The sequence below is a fragment of the Spermophilus citellus genome, assembly GCF_964194105.1.
Source record: "Spermophilus citellus genome assembly, chromosome: 2".
NCBI classification, from domain to species: Eukaryota; Metazoa; Chordata; class Mammalia; order Rodentia; family Sciuridae; genus Spermophilus; species Spermophilus citellus.
This window is the reverse complement of record NC_138183.1, coordinates 235,240,675-235,252,501: the sequence shown is the minus strand read 5'-3', so window position 1 is coordinate 235,252,501 and position 11,827 is coordinate 235,240,675.

The window sequence follows — 11,827 nt, the reverse complement described above, 5'->3', positions numbered from 1 at the left end:
AGAGACGCTTACCCTCCCCTTCCTCTCTCTTGCCCTGCCTCTCCCCTCTTTCTGGCCCTGAGAGTATCTGGCCTCTCCAGGAGGGGTCCGGAAAAGCCTTGGCCAAGGTTTCCCATGGCTCTGGCTCCATCCAGGACAAGAGCTTCGACTGTCAGGATTTGGTGACGACCAATCTCTGCAGCTTGAACCTGCCACTTAGGCACTCCTGATTTTTGGCTCTAGCAGGGATGCCCCTTTTGCCAATAAATCAGTTTCCTCCTTCTCTGCATCCTCTTCCCTCCTCCTTACATGTGTAATGTGTCCTCTCTGCTGGTTGACTCTCCCCTACAATACCTCTTGGATCAAATAGAGCACCCAGGCCTGGCCCACTTATCCCTTAAACAACCAAAGCAGATGGACCCTTTTTGGATCCCTGGATCCCTCCATTCTAAGGGATGTCTACAATTACTGTGAGCATTCAAAAAAATAGGTAGAGATCGCTTATGTCCAGGCTTTCTTCTTGCTCCGATCCAATCCTGCTCTCTGCACCTCTTGCAAACCTCTACAAATTCTTCTAGCCCATACAAAGCCCATACAAAGGGTGCTCAACAGATGACACAGTTCTCCTACTTAATTTCTTGGCCTTAAAGGGATATTGGGCCTCTCCACAAAAGGCCCAAATAACATGTAAAGAGGTCACATATCTAGGATTCTCTCTCTCTCAAGGGAAAAAGGCCAATACAGTAGACATAAAACAGCTTATTGTGTCTATACCTACACCAAAGACCAAAGATGACATACTCTCCTTCTTGAGTTTGGCTGGGTACTTCAGGGCCTGGATTCCTCTACAATTAATTTCTCCCTCCTCACCAGGCTGCTATATAATCTGGCCAAGGGCCCCAATATCCCCTACTCTCAGGGGTAGGGAAGCCCTTTAAAAAGGCCCTCCTCTGGGTATGTGCCCTGCATCTCCCCGACCTCTCCTGACCCTTCACCTTCTATGTACATGAAAACCAGGGGCAAAGTCTGGGCGTTCTGGGTCAGGAATATGGCCCCACATTTGCACCAGTGGCCTACCAATCCAAACAGCTCGACCCCACCATCAGGGGCTGGCCCTCATGGCTCAGAGCCCTAGCAGCGGCCCATGACCTCCAGAAAGAACAAGGGGCTACAGTCACGTCCTCCTTCCAAGGTTGGATCCCTCCTTGTCTCATTCCTTGACTCTGCCTCCCTCCTCCCATCTTCTCCCTCACAAGAAAACCTGGAGAGATCTGACTGCTCTCGAAGGGAAATCTGGTAACAATGGGCCACCGTCTTCCCTTGGCTGCCTTCGTTGGGAGCGTGGGAGAAGCTGCCTTCTTTACTACAAAGCCCATGCTTTCTTGGTGTGACTAGGGAAAGCTGGGAACAGTAGTAAGTCAGAGAAGCAAGCTGGTTTGGAAAGCTGGGATATTTCGAGAAAGGTAAAGAGAGAAGCAAGCTGGTTTCAGAGACACCCAGGCAGGAGAGAGTTTGAAGAGCAGCCTTAATAGAGAGAGGAGGGAGCTAGATTGGACTAGGAATGAAGAGTGGAATTGAGGGTGTTAGGTGCAGGACAGGCTGGTCTGCAGGACATGCCAAACAAAGTTAGCTGCAGGATGACCTGGTTTCTCAAACCCTCTGCCTGGTTATTTATCACCTATTTGCTTCAAGCCCAAATGCCCAACCTCCCGCTCAAGGCTGAACCCCCCTTGTGTCAACAAGGCAGCTTGTAGACCCAGTGACCCCATTAGATTTGCACTATAAAAACTCCCTGTGCCTGTTCCTTCCCTTTATCATGAAGTTAATTCAGACTCAGGTGGGTAAAAAATTTCTAATCAAGCTTTTAAGCAGCTTGTCCTCAGGGATTACCAACTTCTGGCTACTGATGATACCTCCAGTCGAGACCTATGCTGAATGGACTGACATCATCATGGATCTGTGGTGGCAAAGAACCTTCGTTGATCTGGTTCCTGAAGTTATACCAGTCTTCTCTGCCCTACTGTGGGGGCTCCTTACTTCCCTCTTCTCTGGTTCTCCCATACCACCCCATCTCAGCAGGAAGCAGCTAGAATGAGTCTTTGCACACTCTCATTTAATAACAAAGAGGGGGGAATGTTGGGAGTCGCCCCAGCTCCAAACACTAATTTCTCCATCCCCTGAGAAGAGCTGTCCAATGGTGAGCCCTGCTGGCTAACATGATCCATACTCACCAATCAGACTAGCCCTGCTGGCTCACATGATCCTTACCCACCAATCAGAAAGCACCCCATGCCAACTGTCAAACCATAAAACTGCTAAACTGTCAAAACTGTAAAACCATCCCCAGCTCTATAAATAAGCAGAGCTGTTCCACAATAAACGGGTATTTTCTCCGATGACGAGCCTTGATGGTTCTTTCAGATCCTTCTCTAAAATAGACCATATATTATGCCACAAAGCAACACTTAACAAAAACAAAAAAGTAGAGATACTATCCTGCATTCTATCAGATTACAATGGAAATTAGTAATCAATGATAAAATAAAAAAATAAAAACTACTCCAACACTTGGAGACTAAATAATATGCTACTGAATGAATAATGGGTTCCAAAAGATATCAAAGAGATTGAAAAATTCTTAGAGGCAAATGAGAACACAGATAAAACACTGAAATCTCTGGGACACTATGAAGGCAGTTCTAAGATGAAAGTTCATTGCATGGAGTTCATTCCTTAAAAGAAGAAAAAGTAAACAAATAAATGACCTAAAATTACATTGCAAAGTCTAGAAAAAGATCAACACCAAAAGCAGTAGAAGGCAAGAAATAATTAAAATCAGACTGGAAATCAATAAAATTGAAACAAAAGAAACAATTGAAAAAATTGACACCACAAAAGTTGGTTCTTTGAAAAAATAAATAAAATTGACAGACCTTAGCCATGCTAACAAAGAGAAAGAGACAGACAAGTCAAATTACTAACATATGTGATGAAAAAGGAAATATCACAATAGACACTACAGAAATACAGACAATAAGTAGAAATTATTTTGGAAACGTGTACTCCAATAAAATAGAGAATATCAAATACATCCACAAATTTCTAGACTTATATGATTTTCCCAAAATCAATCGGAATGTTATACACAATTTAAACAGATCAATTTCAAGTGATGAAACAGAAGAAACCATCAGAAGCCTACCAAGTAAGAAAAGCCCAGGACTGGATGGATACACAGCTGAGTTTTACAAGACCTTTTAAGAACTAATACCTATATTCTTCAAATTATTTTGTGAAATAGAAAAAGAGGAAACACTTCCAAACTCATTCTATAAAGCCAATATCACCCTGATTCCAAAATCAGGCAGACACATCAAAGAAAGAAAACTTCAGAACAATATCTCTAATGAACATAGATGCAAAAATTCTCAATAAAATTCTGGCAAATCAAATACAAAAACATATCAAAAAGATAGTGCACCACGATCAAGTGGGGTTCATCCTATGGATGCAAGATTGGTTCAACATACAGAAATCAATAAATATAATCCATCACGTCAAGGTACTTAAAGATAAGAATCATATGATCATCTCAATAGATGCAGAAAAAAACATTTGACAAAATACAGCACTGCTTCATATTCAAAATATTAGAAAAACTAGAGATAATAGGAACCTATCTCAACATCATAAAAGCTATCTATGCTATCTATGCCAGGTCAACATCATTCCAAATGGAGAAAAATTGAAAGCATTCCCTCTAAAAACTGGAACAAGATTGGGATGCCCTCTTTCACCACTTCTATTTAACATAGTTCTTGAAACACTGGTCACAGCAATTAGATGGACAAAAGAAATCGAAGAGATATGGATAGGAAGAGAAGAACACAATTTAGCACTATCTGCCGACAATATGATCCTATACCTAGAAGACCCAAAAAATTCCACCAGAAAACTTCTAGAACTAGTAAATGAATTCACCAAAGGAACAGAATACAAAGTCAACACCCATAAGTCAAATGAATTTATGTATATCAGGAACAAATCCTCTGAAACGGGAATGAGGAGAACTACCCCATTTACAATAGCCCTCCCCCAAATAAAATACTTGGGAATCTACCTAACAAAAGAGGTGAAGGACCTCTACAATGAAAACTACAGAATGCTAAAGAAAGAAATTAAAGAAGACCTTAGAAGATGGAAATATCTCCCTTGTTCTTGGATAGGCAGAATTAATACTGTCAAAATGACTATACTACCAAAAGCATTATACAGATATGATACAGTTCCAATCAAAATACCAAAGACATTCTTCATAGAAATAGAAAAAGCAGTCGTGAAATTCATCTGGAAAAATAAGAAACTCAGAATAGCTAAAGCACTCCTTAGCAATAAGAGTAAGGCAGGTGGCATCACTTTATCAGAACTTAAACTATACTACAGAGCAATAGTAACAAAACAGCATGGTATTGGCACAAAAATAGACTGATAGACCAGTGGTACAGAATAGAGGACACAGAGACTAACCCACATAATTACAGTCTTTTATAATAGATAAAGGTGCCAGAAACATACATTGGAGAAAAGATAGCATCTTCAAAAAATGGTGCTGGAAAAACTGGAAATCCATATACAACAAAATGAAATTAAACCCCTATGTCTCACCATGCCCAAAACTCAACTCAAGGACCTAGGAATTAAACCAGAGACACTGTGCCTATTGGAAGAAACAGTGGGCCCAAATCTCCATCATGTCAGATTAGGCCCCAACTTCCTTAATAAGACTCCTATAGCACAAGAATTAAAATCAAGAATCAATAAATGGGATGTATTCAAACTAAAAAGCTTCTTCTCAGCAAAAGAAGCAATCAGTGAGGTGATAGAGAGCCTATATCTTGGGAGCAAATTTTTACCAATACCACATCAGATAGAGCACTGATCTCTATGGTATATAAAGAACTCCAAATGTTAAACACCAAAAAAACAAAATCAAAAAAACCCAAATATCCCCATCTATAAATGGGCCAATGAACTGAACACACACCTCTCAGAAGATGTTATACAAGCAAGCCATCAACAAATATATGAAAAAAAAATGTTCAACATCTCTAGCAATTAGAGAAATGCAAATCAAAACTACTATAAGATTTCCTCTCACTGCAGTCAGAATGGCAATTATCAAGAATACAAGCAACAACAAGTGTTGGTGAGGATGTGGGGAAAAAGTCACACTCATATATTGCTGGTGTGAATGCAAATTGGTGCAGCCAATTTGGAAAGCAGTATAGAGAATCCTTGGAAAACTGAGAATAGAACCACCATTTGACCCAGCTATCCCACTCCTCCGTCTATACCCAAAGAAATTAAAAACATACTACAGAGATACAGCCACGTCAATGTTTATAGCAGCACAAATGGCAATAGCTAAACTGTGAAACCAACCTAGATGCCCTTCAGTAGATGAATGAGTAAAGAAAATGTATATATATATACACACACACATACATACATACATATACATACATACAATAGAATATTACTCAGCAATAAAAGAGAATAAAATCACGGCATTTGCAAGAAAATGGATGGAGTTGTGGAGTTGGAGAACATAATTCTAAGGGAAGTTAGCCAATCCCCCCCAAAATCAAATGCCAAATGTTTTCTCTGATATAAGGAAGCTGATTCATAGTGGGGTTGGGAGGAAACATGGGAGGATTAGAGAAACTCTACATAGGGCAAAGGGGTAGGAGGGTAAGGGAGGGGGTATGGGGGTAAAAAAAGATGATGATATGAGATGGACATCATTACCCTAAGTACATGTATGAAGATTCGAATGGTGTGAACACACTTTGTACACAACCAGAGATATGAAAAATTGTGCTCTACATGTGTCATATGAATTGTAATGTGTTCTGCTGTCATATAGAACAAATTAGAATAAAAAATAAATTAAGGGCTTGGGCTGTAGCTAAAGGGCAGAGCGCTTGCCTGGCATATTCGTGAGGCTCTGTGTTCAATCCTCAGCACCACGTGAAAATGAACAAATTAAATAAAGGCATTCTGTCCATTTACAACCACAAAAAATTCTTTTTAAATAAAAAATAAATTTAAAAAAGAAAATAAAGTAACTATCAACCTAGGATTCTGTTCCCAGTGAAACCGTGTTTTAAAAATAGGTGAAGCACTGGGCAGCCGACGGCCAGCTCCACGGCCACCGAGGCCCATGGCTGCGCAGGCTCGTGGGTGGTGCTCTTTTTCAGTCAGGTGCCAGTGTCCCTGAGTGGCGAGGGCAGCATGCTGAGCGTTCATCCTGGACAACTTTTGCAGCCCCGAAGCCTCCCTTCAGCCCCCTGAACTGGCGCTCTGGGATGACAACAGGGGAACCCGCCCAGCCCCGACCCCCAGGGTCCCCATGCAGCGCCCTAGACCCTTGGCCCCAGCTTGAGGCTGTGTCATGGTTGCTGCGGATGCTGGGCACTGCTGGTGCTCCTGCTGGACCTGTCCCTGGTACCAGAGCCAGGCCTCTTGGGAAAGTGCAGAGGGGTGCTGACACTGAGGAGCAGGACCCCTGGTCGGGGAGCCATCTTGTGGCAGGCAGGACAGGTGGGCAGAGGCTGCTGGGCGCAGAACGCTTTTGTCCCCAGGACCACCATCCCCACCGCTGCTGCAGCTCAGGCTGCTCTGAACGTGCATGAGCTCCTGGCTCAGGAACTGCTTCTGGTGGGAACTGAAGGCCGGGAAGGTAGAGGCCACAGTGAAGAGCAGCAGGAGCTCATCACCAGTGCGGCCCTCCTTGCGCGGCAGCCCATAGTTGGGGACAGTGGAGTAGATGCGCGTGACCTTGTGGGGGAGCAAGGCCACGGCTTCCTGCGGCTCCAAGCCCAGTGGCCAAACACCCAGCAGCTTGCTGCGCCACCTCGTCCATCCGGTTGGTGAGGCTGCCCAGGTCATCCGCGTTGTTGACCTTGATGGCCAAGTCGCGCGGCAAGGGGTAGCAGTCCTTGGCGAGGTCCTCGAAGGAGGCGAGAAAGTGGTGCTCAAGCTGAATGCACAGGTCCCGCAGGCCGCAGGGGACCTGCACACGCTGCGGGGATGGCAGCTCCCAGAACCAGCGTCCACGCCTTCCCTCTGCAGCAGGCAGCGCTTCTCCAGCTTCTCCACCATGCCACCTCCAGCGCGGGCTGTGGCCAGAGGCTGGGGGCACGCGTGCCTGGGGCCTGGGTCGGCAGTGGGGCTGGAGCTGGGCGAGGAGGGGCTGGCGACCAAGGCAACATGGCTTGGCCCCCACCCCCTCACCGGGTCTGTCACTGCAGGCTGCTCCCCAACGGAGTCGCCCTGCCCACACCGGCGCCCAGGCCAGCCTTAACCCGGGTCATAGGGCCGGCATCACCCTAGCAGCGGCTATGTCCAGACCCCTCCACCAGGCCTATGGGCTGTAGAAGCCCAGGAGCAGCCTCTCCTGAAATTGCATTTTAAGTGTGAGAATCCATCCATTGGGGAGGCCTGAGAGGGACATCACATGATCTTGATTAAATTTTAAAATCACCCTTGTTACAGGCTGGGAAATATATGAGAGCAAAACTCAATGTAGAAGCATGGACGAGAAGACTTATTCCAGGAACAAGAATGGTGATGATTTGGTCTAGAGACTTCTTTAACGAGGAGAAAGTGATTCCCATAGAGTTTGAAGGTAGAGTCAACAGAGTTAACCATTTGCTAATTGCTTCAATGTCAAGTATTAAAAAGGAGAATCTTGACAGACTCTAAGGATGTGCATTTCCCTAACTGCTAATGAGGTTGAACATTTTTCCATCTTTTTATGTTGGCCATCTGTATTTCTTCTTTCCAGAAGTGTCTATCTAATTTGTCTACCCAATCATTAATGGTGTTATTTGACTTTGGGGTGTTTTATGAGCTCTTTATATATTCTAGATATTAATCCCCTATCAGAAGCGTAGCTAGCAAAGATTTTACTCCATTACATAGGTCATCTTTTCACATTCCTAATTGTTTCCTTTGTTGTGTAGAAGTTTGTAAAATTTGATGCCATTCCATTTATTTATTCTTGGCATCATTTCTTGAGATTCAGGGATGTACTGAGAAAGTCATCTTCTGTGCCTGTATGCTGGAGTGTTGAGCCTTATATTTTCTTCTAGGAGTTGCATACTTTCTGTTCTAACTACTAGGTTTTCAATCCAGTTTAGGATGATTGCTGTGCCGGTGAGAGACAAGGCTCAACTCCATTCTCCTACATATGGGTGACTGTTTTCCCAGCATCAGTTGTTTAAAAGGCTATCTTTTCTCCAGTCTCTGTTTTTGGTATCTTTGTCAAGGATTTGATGAATGTAGATGTGTGGGATTGTCTTGGTGTCTTCAATTCTGTACCACTGGTCTCTGTGTCTGTTTTTATCCCAATACCATACACTTTTTTTTAAATTACTATAGCTCTATACAATAATTAGAGTCAGGTATCACAAGACCTCTAGCATTGCTTTTTGGCCTGGATTGCTTTGTCTATTCTGGGTCTTTTATTCTTCCTAAAATGAATTTAGGGCTATTTTTTCTATTTCTGTCAAGAATATCACAGGTATTTTTTTAAAGCGAGAGTAAGAGAGAATTTTTTAATATTTATTTTTTAGTTTTCGGCAGACACAACAGCTTTGTTTGTTTGTGGTGCTGAGGATTGAACCCGGACTGCACGCATGCCAGGCGAGCGCGCTATGGCTTGAGCCATATCCCCAGCCCAAGAATATCATAGGTATTTTGAAGGAGGATTTAATTGAATCTACATATTGCTTTTGGGAGTATACCTATTTTAATTATGATACTCATTCTGTCTACCCATGAACAAGGGGTGTCTTTTCATTTCTGAAGTCGTCTTCAATCTCTTTCTTCATTGTTCTATAGTTTTCGTTGTAGAGATCATTCACATCCTTGGTTGGATTTATTTCTAGGTAATTTTTGAGGCTATTGTGAATGAAATTGCTTTTCTAATTTCTTTCTCAGCAGAATAGTTATTGGTGTATAGAAAGGCCATTCATTATTTGTATGTTAATTTTGGAAACTTCAACTTTGCTAAATTTGTTTATTAGCACTAGCAGCCTTTTCATGGAGTTTTTGGGTCTTCTCATACAGGATCATATCATCTGCAAACGGAGATAGTTTGCATTTTGCCTTCCTACTTTAATTCACTACTCTTGCAAAAATGATCTGGCTAGAATTTCTACCTTTGTATTAAATAGAATTGGTGGGAGTGGCCATCCTTGTCTAGTCCCAGATTTTAAAGGAAATGCTTTCAGTTTTTTTTACATTTATTATGAGGTTGGTTTGGGGTTCTTCTTAAATCACCTTTTGATCTTGAGGTCAGCTATTCCTCTTCCTAGCTTTTTCCTGTTTTTTTTTTTTATCATAAATGGGTGCAGAATTTTGTCAAGGCCTTCTCCTCTTCTATTGAGATGACTAAGTCCTTCAGTCTATTTATGTGATGATTTATGTTCACTGATTGGTTTATATTAAACTATCCTTGTGTTTATGGAACAAAATAAACTTCTTTATGAGGTAAAGTATTCTTTATGAGGTAAAGTATTCTTTATGAGGTAAAGTATTGTTGAACATGATTTGCTAATATTTTATTAGTATTTTTTCCTTTAGAATTCACTGAGAGTCCATCAGGGATTCCCTTTACTTTGCTGGAAGGATTTTTTTATTGGTGCTTTTATCTCATTTTTTTTCTGTTTAGGTTTTCCATGTCTTCTGGACTCAGTTTTGGAAGATTTCATTAGTCAGAAATGTCACAGTTTGTTTGAGGTTTTTATAATGTATAAGAGTGTAAGTTTTCAAAATATTCCTGAATGATATGCTGGATTTCTGTGAGAATGTATTGATTTCTCCTTTTACATCACAGTTTTGTAAATGTGGGCCTTCTCTATTTTGTTTAGTTAGGCTAGGGACTTATTAATAATCTTTACCTTTCAAAACACCAATTCTTTGTTTCATTGATCCTTTGTATATTTTATTATGTTCATTGATTTCACCTCTGATCTTAATTCCATCATTCCTTCAACTGGCTGTGGAATTGGTTCATTCTTCTGTTTCAAGGAACTTGAGCTCCATCATTAGGTCGTTTATTAGGGATCTTTCTGATTTTTCCTGTAGGTAATTATAAGATGAACTTTCCCCTTACAATCGCCTTAATAGTGTCCCCAAGGTTCTGATATACTCTGTCATTATTCTCATTTGAGTCTAAGAATTTTTAAATTTCTCCTTTCATTCATTCTGTTACCCATCATCATTCAACAGGCATATTGTTCAATCTCCATTGTGTTTATATAGTTTCGTAGGATTTTGTTTTGTTGATTTCTTTCTTTCTTTCTTTTTTTTTTTGGTACACATCCCGAGCCTTAACTATTTTGTATTTTATTTAGAGACAGGGTCTCATTGAGTTGCTTAGGGCCTCTCCTTTGCTGAGGCTGGCTTTGAACTCACAATTCTTCTGCCTCAGTGCCCTAACCACTGGGATTATAGGTGTGCCCTATCTCACCTGGCTGTTTTATTTCTAATGTAATTCCATTATGATATGATAAGATGCAAGGAAATTTTTTTCATATTTGCTATTTTTTTTTGTAAACTAGAATATGGTCTATATTGCAGAATGTTCCATGAATCACTGAAAAGAAAGTATATTCCGTTCTTGTAGGATGAAATATTCTATAGATGTCTGTTAAATCCATTTGATTTGTAATATTTTTCAGGTCTAAAGAGTCTTTACTGAGTTTATGTCTGCATGGTCTATCTGATGGTGATAGAGATGAATTGTAATCACCAAATTTTTATACTGGGGTCTATCTGATGCTTCCATTGGAGTAGTGTCTTTTTATATACTTATACACACCCATGTTTGGGGCATACATATTTATAATTTCTATCGTATTGGATTGTTTCTTTTACCAGTTTGAAGCAAAAAAAATAATAGGTAAAGTAGAGACATGTCAAAGAAACAAAAGCTAAGAGCCCCACCAAAGGATATTCAAGTGTCATTCACCAGACAGAAGGAAAGGGACCCCAAACAAAAGACCTAGATGTATGAAATGAATATGTGACAAATCCAAGCCAATATAAAGCAAGATTTGCAGTTAAAAGGCAGAATTAAAATAGACAACAAAAGAGACTAGGGTTGTGGCTCAGCAGTAGAGTGACTGCCCAGCACATGTGCGGCGCTAGGTAAATCCTCAGCACCACATAAAAAAAAAAATACATAAAATAAAGGTATTGTGGTTGAACTACAACTAAAAAAATTACTAAAACAAAATAGACAACAAAAATATCCAGGGATCATAGTTTACAAAAGATTACTGGTATTCTAAGGCTCTTGTTTTTGGAAGAAGGGTAAAGGTACCAATTTTAGACTAGAAGTTATACATATGTGTTATAGTATATAGGCTAACAACCAGAAGGAACAGAAACAGGATATATAATTTACAAAAAAGTAGAGGAAGATAATTTAAAAATCCGGAAATATCTAAGAGAGAACAGAGAAATAAACCTATGCTGAGAGTTGGTTTGGTACCTGGAAAGACCAGAGTGCAACCCACACCAACTCTGCCTGCACCTGGCTCTGAGGCTGGAGCACTGTGACAGTTCAGCCATCGGTCACTCTCTTTAAACTCAGTCTCCGATTTGTGAAAATGGAGGACAATGGGGTCAGCTCCCGAGGACTGTGAGTCAGAAATGAGGCATGTGATTCCCCCAGAGTCGGGTCTACACAACTTCAGTATTCCATGAAAGACAGGGGAGAAGAATTAGTGAATGAATGAGTGGCAGATCAAAACAAAGGGAGAAAAGAAACTAA